At 33.4% G+C, this 16,362-nt stretch overlaps 1 long non-coding RNA gene and 1 pseudogene across 1 annotated transcript; both read left to right on the forward strand.

The window, feature by feature from the left end:
* The first annotated feature begins 1,265 nt into the window (after positions 1–1,265).
* LOC145562275 (uncharacterized) lies at positions 1,266–11,618 on the forward strand. The gene is made up of 9 exons (XR_014094311.1): positions 1,266–1,645; positions 2,066–2,137; positions 2,537–2,649; positions 2,736–2,834; positions 4,701–4,862; positions 5,628–5,707; positions 7,022–7,132; positions 8,041–8,189; positions 11,011–11,618. It is a non-coding gene; the product is annotated as an uncharacterized LOC145562275 (long non-coding RNA).
* Positions 11,619–15,349: 3,731 nt separating this feature from the next.
* LOC145564906 (uncharacterized) lies at positions 15,350–16,289 on the forward strand (annotated as a pseudogene).
* Positions 16,290–16,362: the final 73 nt, after the last annotated feature.

The following is a 16,362-nucleotide window of genomic DNA, read 5'->3' on the forward strand; positions in this document are numbered from 1 at the left end:
GTATCATAAAGACGCAACATAATATTGGTTTTCCCTCTAAGATTCTTGAAATTTTCTCGAGCAAATTCTACAGGAACATTCTACATAAAAAAAAGAAACTATAAGTCCAACAGCGTAATATGACTCACAATTATGTACAATCTAAAGTTAATTAAAGCAATAACAACAACCAAAAAAAAAACACATACTATAATTCCTTGTGAATGGTATGATTTCGAACATACAAATTGAAAATTTTGACCTCGTAACCTAGCTGACATAGTATTCGCCCATGCATACGCCTCATTCATCATGGATGAACAACCTTGTATCAACGGCTTACAGCCACGCCTCTTACCGTTACGACGTATATTTTCCATCCTATTGAAACTACTTACCACTATAAAATCAAAGGAAGAAAAATGACATCAATGGTGCATTTATGTACAATAATTCAACTCACAGTACCAATTCATTACCCGAGTCAAACATATAATTAATGATAATAACACTATTCACATTCATATTTGACTTTAAAAGCACTTAAACTAACTGATAATATAACAACACTATTCCTTTTATTCAGAGCCATAAATTATGATACAAATATTTCCTTATAATTTGAAACAAGTCACAATTAAATTTCAAAATAAAAGGATCATAAAATATAACGTACACAATCTTTACAAAATTTTGATATTTATTACCTTATATACCACATTATACTCCAACATTTAGTTAACTTACCAAATCTCAATAACGCCATAATTATCTTGGTTCATAAACAAAATATATGATAATGACTAATAAAATACAGCAAATCTAATTGCCCTATTTAAGAGAGAATTACCTAAGACATACTATGTACATGTATATATATTTCCATAATTTACTAATGCCAAATCAACCAATAACACACTATGAAATAATTATATACCCCCCTAAATAATAACATTATTATTTACCAAAAAATAAAATAATTTCAATGCAAAGTATCATATACCTACAAGCATGCAGTAAATAACATGACTATCAAACATATACCATATCATATAAGTAAACATTAGACGTTAAATGAATTATACATCATCACATAAACAACTCACATCACTTCTGCATGAATATGTACTATTAACACCTACATTACATCCACAACTATAATTTGCTAACCAATATCGATAACTTGGGGAACCGCGCGCACCGCGCACGGGTCCACAACTAGTTTTTTATAAAACATGAGAAATCTTCTACTATTCCTTAGGAACAGTAACTGAAAACACTATTGAAAATGAGTAGTGGATTTCCTTTTTTACCCCTGAAATCAATGATTTGGTATTGTGTTTTGCTTCTTTCTCTCTCCTAAATTAGGTTACTTTTCATTTTTGCTATCAGAAGAAGAGGCTGTGATGTTCGAGAAGACGAAGAAACTCTTCAATTGAAAGTTGATATGCCTGCTTCTGTGGAAGATAACACTCTGATCATCAAAGGTTCTTACGGCTTCGTATCCCAAGCTCAAACCTGCCATTGCCGGCGGTTCGGCTGCTAGATTCGTGAAGAAGACGAAAGGCCGTGGTTTTCGTGAAGAAGTTGATGCTGAGTAATAATCATATGGCTGCTCGTGAATTTTAATCTCTTGATTCTGATGGTGGACCTGGTCCCGCTTGTTGTTAGCTTTCTTCTCTCTGTTTTTGTTAATTTTCTTAATTTGCTTGTATTTATTGCGGTTTTCAGGTAATGATTGTTGGTTGTTAGGGGTATAGTTGATTGGATTTGTTTATGATTGTTTGGGTTCTGGTAATTGATGTTTTATTGTTGTGTAATTGGGGATTTAGGTTGTGATTTGTTGAATTTATGATGGAATTAAATGGTAATTGGGGATGTTGAGTTTTTTGTGTGTTAATTTGTAAAGTGTAGTTTCTGGGCTGGATTTTTCGTCCATTGAAGTAGCTTCTAAGATAAGATGCTTGTTTTTATAATCATCGAAATCGTTTTCGGTCTAGGGTTTAATCGTTTATGTAAACTAGGATTCTTTTTGAACTTGGATTTGAAAATCAAAATCCCTAGATTGTAATCTGATTTGTTTCAGATTTTGGATTCTTTTGGACCATCGCATAAATAAGGAGCCGGAGGAGGAGGTGGGATTTTGTTATGAATTCAGGTATGAATATATGTTTTAGAATTTAAGTTAATTTGGGGATTTTTTCTGCAATTCTTTTAGGCGAACTTTCGTTGTTTGTTTTCGATTGATTATTTATATGGGGTTTTCTTTGTGAGTTGAGTTCTGAGTTTTTATAAATGAAAAATTGGATTTCTAGGGTTTACTGTTTATCTATATATTTTGTTTTCACTGACTTGGATTTCTAAGGTTCTGTATTAAGTCCTCTTCTTGAATCTCAATGGATTTTTAAATAAAGATATTAGGAGCATGTGTCATCCTCTTATAGAATAATATTTATGATCATTCTAATCTATGGAACTTACTGTGCTATTTCCTGTGGTTTTGTGTTCTACCTTTTCTTAGCTGTAAACAACGTACTTTGTTTGTTTCTTCTAACAGAGTATATACTACATACTACATACTAAGGAGGTTTTGTATGGTAGCTATTAAAGCCGCTTTGAAATTCCGCATAGCAGTGTCAAGGACATCTACATATGTTCTCTATCCTCAAGGTCAGCATCCTCTCTCTATTTTAATTGCAACGGATAGCAGTATTTGATCTTGGCATTTTCTGTAATTTGGTGCTTGATTGTTGCAGGATTAATATTGTTTACAAAGGTCAGTTGAAGCCTTCTCAACTGAAGGGATACTATTTTTGGGAGTGTGGCAATGAAAGTTTATGAGCTACATGGCCCTGGTAATTATATTTTTTATTCACTTGCATCTTTTTCTGCTGATTTAGATCTTAACAACCAGAAGCATGGGAACTCCGGGTAACTAACAAGGTACAAGGTTGAGGAATGACTTCTAAGGCATTTAAAGTAGAAATTAATATTAAACTATATTCGGCAGAATCTATTTCTGTTTTTAACTTTGTAGTTATTATAAAATAATCTGTTAAGTAAAAAATTAGAAATTAGTGAGGAATCAGATTATTGCTAAACTATATTCGGGGATTGTATGGATTGTTGTTTTCTCACGGGTTTCTATTTCTTCAAATTATCACTCTTTAATAAACTATTTGAATCACTTAATCACAATCAGTGAATAAAAGGTATTTATTGGTATGTGAAATTTTGTCATCCATGGAAATTAGATTTGAATTTAGTCTGAATTCTGTTTTTAAGTTCGACACTAGGGTTGATTAAGTTAGGACAAACTTGATGTTTTGAAGATCTAATCAAGCAATAAAGATTTTATATGAACTTGATTTCTGACCTTAATAAGTAGACAGCATGAATAACCTCTAACTAATTATGAAATGTTGCTGTGGAATTTGTCTTAATCTGGTGATGAACGGAAACTGCTACTGAAGATACTATGAATGCTTACAAAGCTGTTCAGGTTCTGTGTTTTCTTTTAGTTCTCTTTATTTTAGTTTTTTGTTTTGTGCCGTTTTAAAGGGTTCAAATGTTTGATTTTGCAGAGATCTGTTTGAATTGATTTTGACTTAAAATATTTAATTCGATTTGTATTTGTTTTTTTGAATTTTTTTCTCTGATTTTGCTGCTCTATATACTGAGATGTGGAAGAATACCTGAGATTCAAGCTAATAATCGCTAAATGAGTGCTTAATGATGTTTGTTTAGTTACTATACATAGTATATTGGTGGAATGACTGAGATTTGATACTTGAATATGCATATATTGGATGTATTTTACTATTTTGAATAATTAAGAAAATTCCTGCAATTTTATAGGAGTATTTGGATGTGTACTAATATTCTGGCAATTTCATAGGAGTTTGGTTGTAGTTTGGATATTTTAGTATATTTCTGTAGTTTTAATAGGAATATTTGGATTTTATTTTAGATATTTGAGAACATTCCTGCAGTTAATATGAATATTGAGGTGTTGAGGATACTATATGTGTCGGCAGAATATTGTAGTTGAAATGAATAAGGATGAGAATGTTAGCGAGAAGAATATTTTGATTAATTGGTTTTGAACGCTATGTAGTGGGATATTATTTGAACTGGATTGTTGATTTTCTGGAATTGGTTAAAGTTTAATTTAAGGACTTGTTTCATTACTAATTACCAACATACTTGTATTATACTACCGCACGCTTGTTTCAGGTTGGAAGTGGAGTGCAAGGATAGAGTGAGGCAGTATTGAGTAATGGATTTATTAGTGCTTTTCTGGATTGTTGGCTTAATTTGATTAGAGCTTATCTTGAAGGCTTCTTTCAGTACCATATTTCTGCAAGTTTAGCTGAATCGGCGTCTTAGGAATATGATCAGTAGAAAGCAGTTTTGTTCACCTACTGTTGTTCATGGTTTTTCTGTTAAAATAGATATACTTTATATCACGAATGCGTGCTTAGATTTGTTGTGTTTTAGTTGGATTTGATGTGAACGTAAGTGTTTGAATAAAGTGTAGTATTATCACGATCTTGACTTGTGTTTGACTTATTATTTTATTGGAATTGACTTGTGTTTGACTTATTAGCAATTAATTAATAGCTTTTAATGATGGAGTACATTAATTAAGATTATTGTGGATTTATTTATTGATACGGTCACTTCGCTTTAAACTTGATGAAATTGAATTTATGACATAGGACAATAGAGAAGATCGGAGGGAAGGAAGAACATATTTAAACGGTGGGAGAAGGCGGTCGTGGTAGCGGTTGATCAAAGATTTGGTGGACGACGAGAATATCAAGGACCACTTGAACATCGTAAAACTCAGCAAAATTAATCTTAACCAGACCTGAATCCAGGTAAATTTTTTTTATTTTTCAAATTTTCTGGTTTCTTGGGTTCTTATTGGGGTTGTAAGGTTTGATTTGGGGAATTGTGGCTATAATCATATGAGGCAACGCAGATTTTCTGCTTTTGAATTTGATTTTATGTAGAAGATCTGGTTTTTCTTTGAATGTTGTCATCTCTAAATTCAATGAGGTTTTTATACAACTCAATACATTTTTTACTTTTTTTTTCCAAGTTTGATTTTCATTGATTTGAAAAACCGTCTTCACTCAATTTACCCTTAGTAGGCAGGGGATGTATGTCAGGAAAAGAATTTAACATTAATAAAACAAGGCCAACATAATAGTAAATCAATGAGCGAGCATTTGTATAAACTAATACAAATTACAAACTTTAAATGACTTTTGTAAGAAAGAGAGAGAGTAAAATATTAAAGCTACCAAGAGGCTCCCATGGCCAGTGCGTAAGAATACCAGGGGTATACACCATAATTCTCTCTCTTTGTCTCTCTAAACTATATATTATATCACTAATAAGCTATAAGACTTGAGACATACAATAAAATTTGCTAACGCAAAAGCACACTATATATAAGCCATGGATTTGCCTAAACTAATTTAATGCTCCGTACCAATGTTTCTACAAAATCATCATAGTTCAAGAAAATCAGATTTGTCACATGTTTATAATTTATACAATCAAGTTTACGCATTCACAAGTTGAGCTATTTACTTACACTAACAGATTTGCTATCATAATATTTGCTGATGATATAGGCAAGAAGGCTAGACGTTTATTCTAGCATATTTGATGGTGTGAATTGGAGACTGAAGTTCTCTTATCTTGCCAGTTCAAGGTACAAATATTCACCTATATATCCTGTTTTGAGGCTGGTAGTTCGTGTGCATTCAATCAGAAGTTTAGAAATGAATATTTTTTTGATGATACCCTAGGCTCGGCCTTTTCTTCCTTGAATTTTGCTTGTTTTGGGGGTACCTATGCCTTACACCCTCATAAAAATGTGCATGATAGAGCATTTGATACATAGTCAATATAATAGAACTCTTCCTGTCTTTTAAAATACCACACAAGTTCCGTTTTCTTAAGTAATAGAACACAATCGCAAGTCAAAGAGTTCGTCTTTCATTCTTCCTCTTTACCTGGAGGATTTGAGCTTTCTCATCTAGGTTCCCATTATGCATAAGTGATGCTTGATGCCTTTGTATTTTTGTTGGCTCTGGTTAATTATTATATTAAAGTTGTGTTATTGATGTAAGCTCTGAAGTTTAGTAATTATGCTGCTGAACCTATGCTTCATTATTGTGGAATCACAATCAGTAGTGCGTTTACTCAAATCAACAGCATTGTCCATCCCCCTCCTAAGGTGACTTCTAATTGCATATTTCACCATTTGTGTTCTATGAATTTTGAAGTAACAGCTGACGAGAGATGGATTCCTCACATTTTTTTCTAGTTTGGGTTTAGGGTTTAGGGTATCTATGACTCGGCGCTATATCGGACTAAAGTTTTATTGCTTTATGTTTCTAAGGTATATTGGGTATTGGATTATTGTGTTATGAATGTCAAACAAATGAATAATGGGTAGTTCGAGAAATGAACATCGGATGATTATGGTTTATCGAGTACGTTATGTGGGTCGTCTTAGGGTGACCTTGATGTAAATATTTGCGACGGATATGTATCTAAGCTTGTTAAGGCTGCCAATTTCCAAACGCGTAATTGTTTTCGCCTTAGCTTAAGTTTCTGAGTATCCTAATCAAAGCCTTATCTTTAGGTGTTCAATATAAATGTTTAAGAAGATCCCTTGTAATATAACTAAAGAATTATGCTGTCAATTCTTTTCTATAAGAAAACTTGAGTAAGAATTATCAAGAAAGTATTCATATTGCCATAGGAATCTAATGGAATGTGGATCATATTGCTGCACTACTTGTTAATTTTGGGTTGTTATTGTGGTTCATGAGTTGCTTTTAAAGTGGTTATAAAGTTAAGAGCTTTCACCCCTGATGACCACATACTTGAATTCGTATAGTATTGGTCAAACCATGTGTCTGGTTGCTTGATAAAGAGAATTGTGAAACGTGGTGCATATTTGATAAGAATTGTGTATTACATATTATTTACCAATTACCACTGATTGTTGATGCAGTCTTATGTTCTGTGAGCTGAAGAAATATAACAAGGATTTCTCTAGCTGGTTTGGGAGTGTCAATGTGAGAAGGAAGAAAGGCACCAGCTATCAATTGCTATAATGAAAAAGGTAATTTCTACTGCCATGCATCTGCATTTCCCCTTCAAAGCCTATGGGCTTTCAGTATAAATTTAGGTCCTTGAAACATTTTCAATTGTTTTCGGGTATAAAATTTACTATTTTATCATGAAAAAAGTTGCATTTATACAAGGCCAAATACAAACTAAGCACATTATTACCCAAAATTCCAACTGCTTTGAACTTTTAGTTAAATGCAAGTATCCAGCTCATTGCATGATATAATTCACGTGTTTTAGTTAGAGAGGAAATATTCACTTTGGTTGAGCATTCCTCTAAATATTTCATTAAATTAATATTCTTTTTCCTTTATAATTTGTATATGTTCTAGATGGTCTTCGGTCACCCACTTAGCTCTTTCTTACAAGTAATAAACTACATAGTACTTCACAATATCAATTATGTGTAAGATTAGATTGTCGTCAGGGATAAAAGCTATAAATGAGATAGAACTTACATTTTGCTAAAATGAATTTAGCTCTTTCTTATTCTTCTTTTTTTCAAGAATTTTAATTAGTGTGTTCAACATATAGGTGGTATTGGATGTGGCTTTTTGTAGGTCCTAATATCTTGTAAACAAGTTTTTGATTCACATATAACCTCACTTAGTATAATTTAAAGTAGGAAAAGTATGAAACTATAGTTGAAACCAAAACGGGACCATTTAAGTCATAATATCTTGTAAGTTTTTCATTCATATATAAACCTTATTTAAACCAATTAATAGTATTTAATTACTCTGTAATTTTCGGTTTCTTGTTGTAATCTGTAAGCTGTTGAAACCATTTTAGAACTGGGGAATTAATTTGGGATTCCCGCATTCTATTTTTTATCCTTTTAATGTTTTTTTTAAAGGTCTCGACTTTCCTTATCCTAATACAATGATGAATTTATTCAAGGGAAGAAGGTCGGCAGGTTATCTGAACTTCACAAGCCAGATTAGGTGATAGAACAAGTTGATAGCAGGACAAGAACCGCATCACCATGCCCATTTTCATTTTATGCGGAGCTAGATGAAGTAGAATTCTTCTTTTGTCAATTTGCAAAGGTAACCTAAGTTACTTTTTCTGCGTGTACATCCTCTTGGTGCAATTGTTGTAACTTGAATTGTTAGTCATGACTTACAAGAGTGAGTGAGTGGTGACATATTATTGCTTCACTTTTTTGGGTGTTAAATTGCTTATTGTAGTGTTTTTTTTTTAATTACCAGCTGCTTTTACGCCTACTCATTTTAGGTTATGTAGTGAAGAAGGAGAAGCAACGTTATATTAGAAACATAAAAAATGATGATTTTGGTTGTAATATAGAGGAGAAGACATTGAGTCTTTCTTAGAAAGAACTATTATTATATTGTATTTTATTTTATGGAAATCCAAAATCATGTAGAAAGTGACTCTATAAGTCGTAAAAGTTGGATTGGAATTTGACGAAAAAAAATAGGGAAGAAGAGAGAAAAGGAAAGAATGAAGGAAAGGAGACAACGTTAGGTAAGGAAGGTACGAAAAAGATACTTAGAAGAGATCTATTTCAGGTATAAGACTAAGAAATAAGCAAAAATGAAAATGACTTTCTTAGACGCACTAAATCATAAAAGAAAATTATAGAGAGAAAAAAAAAAAGGATTTGGGAGGGGGCTTAGTTGGACAAGGCTCATTAAAAGATGAAGAAAAAAGAAGAATAAAGGAAAAAGTATAATAAAGAAAGCTTGAACAACAGGGAGGTAACGAGAGAGAATGCGTGTATGGGAAAAGGAAGAGAAAAAGAGAAAGGTAAAGGAAAATTCGACATATAATATAATAGAGCACTTTAAAATAGTAGTAAGAAATAAGTACTTTTTTATAAACCTTTTTATAAAACTATTAAAAAAAAAAAAAAAAAAAAAAAAAAAAAAAAAAAAAACAAGAAAGGTGAGTGAGAGAGAGGTCGAGGTTATAATTAGGGATATGCAAGTATGAGTTGATTATAAGATAAGGAGAAAGAGAAATATAATAACAAGAGAATAAGAGAAAAAGAGAGCACTTTTAAAAGACCATATCAAAAGTGAAGTAGAGGAAAAGATAAAGATCACTTAAGAAAATCTTATTAAAAAGGGTAATTAATGGTGGGAAGAGGGGGCAATAGGTAAAAGGCGTACTAAAATGTTCATATTATAAAAGAAGAAAAGAAGAGTAGATGGGTGGAAGAAGGAACATGAAGGTGGGATAATCCAAGGTAAAGATAGGAAAAGGGAAATAAAAGAGGGAGAAGGAGAAATATAAGAGAGAGTATAGAAACAACAATGAAGGAAGCAGAGGTATGAAGAAGAGAGATAAAGAGGCCGGGGGGAGAAAGAGTGAGAGTATTTTCTTTTTTCAGGCTGGTAAAACATTGAGTGTAAGGAAATGTCAGTCAGCTTTTATTGGCAGATGGCGAACTTGATATAATCAGAACACTTGGTAAGATATACATCGCGAGGTAAGATTGGCCGAAAATTTTATCAACTTTATGTATGCCACTATTCTATTAATCTACTCTTAGTTGCATTTTTAGCCCTAAGACTTGTATTGCTTTCAAAGATTGATCATATTCTAAAAATGACATGGTCATCTGTAAGTATCTTTGAGGCTTGTCGTTTGTCATTATTGTGTATCTTTAAACGAAGGGGGAGAGAGGGAGGAAAGTTGAGGGATAGAGTGGAGGGAAGGAGGGAGTATTAAGAAGAAACTTTTTATCACAAATTACGAGTGAGTGGAGAAAAAAAGTGACTATGTATAGGGGGAGGAGAGGACGTAGCGTTTAGATTTTAGATAAGTATGCGTTTTATCCTTTGTAATAATCCTCTAATATCAATTCAAAAATCTAGGGTATATCTTTAATTTGTTTTGGTTGATCTTATAGAGTAATTTTCTCAGATTCAATTACCGAGGAAACTTCAAATTCTGTATGGGTTTTAAGTTTTTTTTTTATGGGTTTTATTCATAATCAGGGATTGTGATGGGTTTTGTTGATGAAATTGTGATTTTTTTTTTTTTTTTTTTGCGGCTAAACTTTTTTACTAAAATAATTTCCACGGTTGAAAATTCCAATTTTTTTTTCAGAAAGTCAGGTGGTAAAATCGTGAGCATTAGGGTTTTTGATCTAGAAAATGGGTTGCATTTTGCGTTTTCTCCTCCTAGGGGTTTTAGATCATCAATATTCTGCGTTTTGGGGGAAGTAGGTCTAATTTAAGAGGTAGGTATGATTATAAGGATGATGGGATGTATGCTTATCAAGGAAAATCGGAGCCATATGGTGCTCGAGGGATGGGGTCAAAATCATTTAATTGCTCTACGCTATTTGATGATTAAGGGAGGCTTATTAGCTTCCCTTCTGGTACCTCAAAGAAGGAGAAGGAAAAGCCTAGCTCTTAGAAGGTTTTCAGGGCAATACTGAAGGCGGAGTCTAGTTCTATTTCTAAGGGTGGAGTTCAGAAGTTCAAGATCAAGCTATTGCCTAAAAGTGGTGGTCGGAGTGTCATGGATGCTCTCTGTATTCATGTATTGTATGCTATATCTTGTTGTTGTTTGTATGCATTTTATTTTGTTAAACTTAATGTTGTTGTTGTTGTATTTATTGGATTTGGTGGCAGTGGAAACTTCATGAGCTTAATTTCATTATTACTTGCTTAATTCTAGAACAATGTATTTTAATAGTGACATATTTGTGATTAGAAATTCTTTGAACAGATGGTGGTGGTGTTGTGCGAAGTATATATTTATAGTGGTTTTTGAGTGAGTTGCCTAGGAAACTAAGTTTAGTTGATTGTGGTTTGTAGGACTCAGTTAGAGTGTGATTACTAACTTATAGTGAGTTCAAGTTCTAAATGCCATGATCATTTGTTTTAATCTCAGTTTGGAGGATTGCTATTTTTTTTACTCTGAAATAATTTAAAATGGTGGACTGTTGATGAGGTGAAGCTGTGAGGTGTATAGAAGAGAAAGGAATGTTATACATTTTTGACAAATATGACAGATTGACAGGGAATGAATGAAATTATGTGAGCTTCCTTACTCCTTAGTAGATTGTGTATACTGTATTAAATTCTAAATGCTTTGCAAAGTCAATTGTGGCAGAGCTTCGTTTGTTCAACATAGCCTGCTATTGTGGTGAATGTCAACTATGTATGCTATGGGCAATTAAGAAACAGAATATTTGTTGATGGCCAGACTTTCTTTAGTTTTTACCAAAATGCTTGTAAAACAATTTGTAATGATGGTTGCTTGAGATCTATATGAGATAATGAGTAGATCTGTGAGTGCTACCTGTAGCTTCTATTGCACAAATCTACTCATTATGATGTGCACTAATTCTAAAATCTAAAACCCTTTTTCCTATATGAGAACCTGGCTACTGTAGCTTAGGAGCAGCAATTGTTAGACTATTGAAAGTGAAAGTGGATTTTCTTTTTTGCCCTTGCAATCAGTGATATGATATTTTGGTTTGCTTCTTTCTCTGTCCTAAAGTGGGTTACTTTTTACATTTTCTAGGTTTGTAATTGTAATCAGCAATTCAATCTCAACGGGTATTTTCTCTTTGGTTTGCTTTTGATTCTTTCTTGGTTAATTATTTACGATCTACTATTTATGGGCAGGATTTTTTGTCCATTGAAGCAACTTCTAAGATAAGATGATTGCTTTTATAATCATCAAAAATCGTTTCTCTGTCTAGGGTTTAATCGTTCATGTAAATTAGGATTCTTATTGGACTTGGATTTGAAAATCAAAATCCCTAGATTGTAATCTGGATTTGTTTCAGATTTTGGATTCTTCGGGATCGTCATTGCATAAACAACGGGCTGGAGGAGGAGGTGTGATTTTGTTTTGAGGTACTATGAAAAACGCTTCAATGGTGCTTATGAATTCAGGTATGGATATATGTTTTTGAACTTATATCAGTTTGGGGATTTTTCTGCAATTAGTTTAGGCGAATTTTTCGTTGTTTGTTATCGATTGATTAAGCTTCATGTTTATTTTATGGGTTTTTATTTGTGAGTTGAGCTCCAAGTTTTTAAAATGAAATTTTTGATTTCTAGGGCTTATTGTTTATCCATCTTTTCTATTTTTGCTTACTTGGAGTAAACAAAGCTCTAAGGTTCTGTATTAAGTCCTTTTCTTAAATACAATGGATTTTTGAAGAAAGAGATTAGGAGCATGTGACATCCTCTTATACAATAATATTTGTGATCATTCTAATCTGTGGAATTTTCTGTGCTATTTCCTAAGGTTTTATGTTCTACCTTTTCCTAGCTGTAAACAATTTTTTTGTTTGTTTTTCCTAACAGATTACATATTAAGGAGGGTTTTTATGGTAGCTATCACAATCTCTTTGAATTTCCTCATGGCGATGTCAAGGACATCTATATATGTTCAAGGACAACATTCTCTCTCTATTTGAATTGATTCTGATAGCAGTATTTGATCTTGGCATTTTCTGTAATTTGGTGCTTGATTGTCGCAGGACTATTGTTTACAAAGGTCAGTTGAAGCCTTCTCAAGTCTCAACTGAAGGGGTACTATTAGTGGGACTGTGGCAATGAAAGGTTTACGAGCTACATGGCCCTGGTAATTATATTTAATTGTTGTACATTCCATGTAGGGCTGGCAAAAGCTGACCTGACCCGACAACCCGACCCGAACCCAACCCGAAATAAATGGGTTTGAAAGAGATTTTCAACCCGTTTATGTAATTGGGTCGACCCGAACCCGACCTGAAGTTAAATGGGTCGGGTACAGGTTGAAAATCCCAACCCGAAACCAACCCGCCTAAACCCATTTAATTAATTGGGTTGGTTTCAGGTCGGGTCAACCCGAACCCAACCCACCTAAACCTGTTTACCAGCCCTAATTTTAGTTATTTACACCCTAACTTTTAAATATGGGCTAAGCCCAAATATCTAACCACAAAAATGAAAAACCCTAAGCTTTGTTCTTTATTCACGCCGCTTCCCCAATTCACCTCTTTCACTCATTCTCTCTCCTCTCTCTCTCTCTTTCATCTCTCTTCTCTCTTGTTTTCATATTTTTTCCATGAAAATTGTTTATTAAAGCTTGTGAATCTTCATCTCAACATTGTCAAAGGTAATTTGCTTGCTAATTAATTCTCTTTACTTAATTGTTCTGTTTTTTTTATGCATTTTAGTTCTTCAATTTCATCTCAACATTATTGTTTTTATGTGTTTACTTGTTTGCGATTTAATTTCTTCAATTTACTTTTTTAATCTAATTTAAGCTCGTTTGTTATGAGTGCGTTTTGTGCATGCGGTTTTTTTCACCATCTGATTATGAGTGAGATTACTTGTTTTTACAACTGTTTTTTATGAGTTTATGAGTGAGATTAAGTGATTTTGTTTGATCTTTTCATCTGATTATACGATGCTAAGTCTGCATTTGGCATTTAGAATTTTGATAAAGTTAGCCTAATTATTTATCTAATTAACTAATATATTCTTAATTAACAGATGGTTGATACTTGATTGTCATCTTCCTCCTTAACCGTTGAACTTGCTGATTATGAAGAATCAGATGATGAAGTTACTAATTGGAAAATATTAAATTTCTGTTATATGTATTTTGGAACTTTTTAGTGTTGTATAATTGTACTAAAAACTATGCAGCAAGTGGCTTTGAATTTGCATGTTACATTTTTTTATGTTGTTCAATATTTCAAGTTAATTTTTGAAAAAGAATTATATTTTTATTTTTAAAAATTACAAGATTAGTTAAAAAGATTACAGGTTAAAAAAAATAACAAGGTTAATCAATTTTTTTAAAAAACATAAAAAAACAGGTTAAGACGGGTCGGGTTCATGTCAACCCGCTTAAAACCAGGTCGGGTTCGGGTTGAAATTTCTGACCTGTTTAAGTAAACAGGTCGGGTTCAGGTTGGGGGGTCTCGACCTGAACCCGACCCGACCCAACCTGACCTGTTTGCCAGCCCTAATTCCATGGCATTTTTTTCACCAAAGTAGAGGAAGACCAGTTAGTTAGTTAACAATGTCTTTATCACATATTAATCCAAACCATTTACTAATCACCTTCAGTTCAAGAAACTCTTTCTGCATGTAATGCTCTTTCTTGGAATCTTTGCTCTTTGTGGAAAACTTTGAGGTGGATTTTTCTGATGTACTGTAAAGTCATTAGCTAAGGCAAATCAAAGAGCAAAGAATGATGCTTTCGGGTTTTGAAAGAATTGTGCCACCATTTACATCCGTTAGAGATTAGTAGATGCATTAGAATTAAGTAGATTAGTTCATTAGTATTTAATAACGACATCCACACTATTGGCTTCGTATAGAAGACGAGATCAGGGAATCGCCCTTGTGTCTTGTGATGTTTAAGTGAATGTGATTGTTTCATGTTGCGGTCATTTGAAGTTGTGCTTTCAGCTGATACTTATTGACTTGTTCCTCTTACAATTACAGATGGTGCAAAATTGCAAACTCCTCTTCATGTTGGTGCAGCTACAACAATGTTGAGATTGTTAAAATTTTGCTAAATTGGTAGGGATTAGAGAAGGTTGAAATGGAAGCCAAGAATATGGTATGGCTTTGTGCACTTTGGTTAAATGTGCAAGAGTGCTAATATTGCAGCGAGTTGTAAACTTTTTTGTTATTTCGATCCCTAATAATACTCTGATATTTGCAGTACGGCGAAATTCCATTACACATGGTAGCAAAGAATGGCTGCAATGAAGCTGCGAAGCTGCTTCTTTATCATCGTGCTTTTGTGGAGGCCAAAGCCAATGTAACCTGCCTTTTCTCTCTCCATTTGTTATATGGTTACTAATATAATGCTGAGGACTTGGTAAACCTGCTAGAATTTTTGTAAGACCTCTTACTTATGTCTGTGCAAATGGAATAACGTCCTTGCATCTTGGTGTTTGGCATTCACTTCGATCAAATGACTGCTCTATAGTGAATACCTTGCTTGAGTATGATGCTGATTGCAATGCTAAGGACGACGTGAGTCAATGGACACCATGCTTAAATATTCAAAACTCAAGTTTATTTTAAATGCTAGCTGGCTAATATTCAACAATTGTCTTATGTTTCTGATGCAGGATATCCTGACCCCTCTGAATCATCTGTCACTATGTCCTGGTAGTGAGAAATTGCGGAAAATATTAAATCAATAGCTGGAGGAGCAGAGGAAGCTCAAAGCCCTTGAAACTTGTAGTATGACGATATCTAAGATGGATGAACTTGAGTGTGAATTGTCAAACATTGTGGGTTTAAATGACCTCAAATTGCATAGATTAAAGAAGCTAAAGGGAGGGAGGGATTCTTTTTGTGGATGAAGCCTACCGTCTTATACCAATGCAGAAATCAGACGATAAGGATTATGGATGGGAGGCTTGGGAAGAGATAATGTCAATAATGGAAAATGGGAAGATAGTGGTCATATTGCTGTGTACAGCGAGCCTATGAAATGGGTAATATGTTCCAATGAAGGATTTTGCGAAAGGGTGACGAAGTTTTTCTATTTTGATGATTTTAGTTCCAAGTATCTTGCCAACATTACCCATGTAAAGATGAACTACCAAGTTGGAAGTAGCTTATTATACGGATTTAGGTTACATTCTCTCTGTACTTTGGATACTATTGCAGAATTGATTGAGAAAGAAACCACTGTAAAGCAACGCCAGGAAATGAATGGTGGTTTGATTGATCCATTGTTGGTTAATGCTTGGGAGTATTTGGACCTTAGGCTTAGCTTTGATTGTATGGACTCAAATTAGTTGTTGACAATAACTTTAGAGGATTTAGAGGCACGCCTTCAATATTTGTTGCAATGAGCGGTCTGGACCAAACTAAGGAGGGATTATCCATAGCTAAGAAGCTTTAGTTACGAATAGTTAAGGGCATAGGGATCATGATCAATTCTTTCGGTGTTCATCAATTTTCTTCCTCAATTGTTTTGTACGGAGTAATAAAGTTGTTGATCACTCCTCTATCCTTGGTTCTGCAGGAAACCATTCTTGAGTCTTTCTTTATTTTTTTGTATAATTGATTAATACATAGAGTAATTGATTAATACATAGTTAAGTATATAGTATAATTGATTGTAAGATTAATACATAATGTACTGATAATTTTGTAATAAATCAAGTTTTTGTATAAATGAAGCAATTATTGAATCTTTTGCACTGTCCTTCACTTCGTCCCAAGCAATTTATTTGGGAAGTTTAATGAACGAGCCTTAGCC

This window comes from Chenopodium album, chromosome 10 (genome assembly GCF_948465745.1).
Source record: "Chenopodium album chromosome 10, dcCheAlbu1.1, whole genome shotgun sequence".
NCBI classification, from domain to species: Eukaryota; Viridiplantae; Streptophyta; class Magnoliopsida; order Caryophyllales; family Amaranthaceae; genus Chenopodium; species Chenopodium album.